The sequence below is a fragment of the Sinocyclocheilus grahami genome, unplaced genomic scaffold, assembly GCF_001515645.1.
Source record: "Sinocyclocheilus grahami isolate Dianchi unplaced genomic scaffold, SAMN03320097.WGS_v1.1 scaffold1608.1, whole genome shotgun sequence".
NCBI classification, from domain to species: domain Eukaryota; kingdom Metazoa; phylum Chordata; class Actinopteri; order Cypriniformes; family Cyprinidae; genus Sinocyclocheilus; species Sinocyclocheilus grahami.
In genome coordinates, this window is record NW_015506787.1 from 43,539 (window position 1) to 45,241 (window position 1,703).

The window sequence follows — 1,703 nt, forward strand, 5'->3', positions numbered from 1 at the left end:
GCACACACACACACACACACACACACACACACACTGTTATCAAATACAAATGACTGTCAGTATGCATGTGAAATGTTTATTCTCAGCTCATGCATATTTGATTTCAATAACACGTGTGATGCGTTTCACCCTGCGGCGTGTCATTTGGCTCCTCATCAAGGTCAGTGTCAGGCTGTTCAACCAACATACTCTGATACGTCATCCATAATTGTTGCACATGCATGCACAAATACCACATCAATCTCAGTTTTGTCCATTTAAAATTTATTTAAAGGAACAATTCTCCCAAAAATGTAAATTCTGTCATCATCTCTTTCTTCCGTGCAACACAAACAGAGAAAACCTTTAATTGCTCATTTAAATAGATAATTGTTTTATGTAAAAGACTTGCATGAGGATTTCAACAAATTAACATTTGAAAAATCTAAAATACCATCATACAGAAGAACATTAGATGTTAGACGATAATTAACGAATTCTTACGATATTAATTAACGATAATTCATTCCTGAATTCATTCCTGAGTCAATGATTCAATGATTCATTCAAAAAGACAGTCATTTGCTTCCTTTGTAAATGAATCAGCTGTTTTGAACGAATCATTTGAGTGAATGATTCAATTAATCACTCATTAAGACAGGGACTTGCCGCCACCTGCTGGAGGTTTTTGTCTCTTATTTATTTATCCATGACAGGCTTAAACCAACCAAGGTACAGCACAAATACACTCTCGGCTAAATACAGTTTTATTATCATTATCGTAAGAGTATCGAAATATAATTTGTTGTCAATATCACACACCCCTGTGCGCGTCATATCACTGCAAAGGTATTTCCAACTTCTTTTTACTTCTAAGTGAAAAATGAAAGAGAACTTTGCTGTGAGTATCACGTTCACGTTCAGTCTCTTGAACGATATGTGTGTGCATGAGCGCAAGCAAAAAAGTTGCTGGTTGCAGTTCACTTAACGGCCACCGGTGTCACTAATAACAAGGGTTTCTGAATTTTACATATAGACCCTTTAAAGTGGCAGGCGACAAAACTGCAGTGCGCTTATCATAAACAGAACATATCAAAAAGAACGTGTGGATGCTAATATAGTTATCTTTATTGTATCTCTCTATTAGTGCTACTGGATCTTAACACTGTGTTCGACACTATTGACCACAACATTCTTTTGAATAGACTAGAAAACTTTGTTGGCATTAGTGGAAGTGCATTAGTATGGTTCAAATCGTACTTATATGACCGCCATCAATTCATGGCAGTGAATGAAGAAGTATCATCACAAGTGCAGTATGGAGTACCTCAAGGCTCAGTACTAGGGCCGTTACTCTTCACGCTTTACATGTTACCCTTGGGAGATATCATCAGGAAACACGGTGTTAGCGTTCACTGTTATGCTGATGATACTCAGCTCTATATTTTTTCGTGACCCCGCGAAACATACCAATTTGAAAAACTAGCGGAATGCATAGTCGATATAAAAAACTGGATGATGAGTAATTTCTTACTGCTAAATTCTGAAAAAACAGAGGTGTTAATTATAGGACCTAAAAACTCTGCATATAATAACCTAGAACACTAAGACTTGATGGCTGCTCTGTCAATTCCTCATCATCAGTTAGGAACCTAGGTGTGCTATTTGACAGCAATCTTTCCTTCGAAAGCCACGTTTCTAGCATTTGTAAAACTGCATTTTTC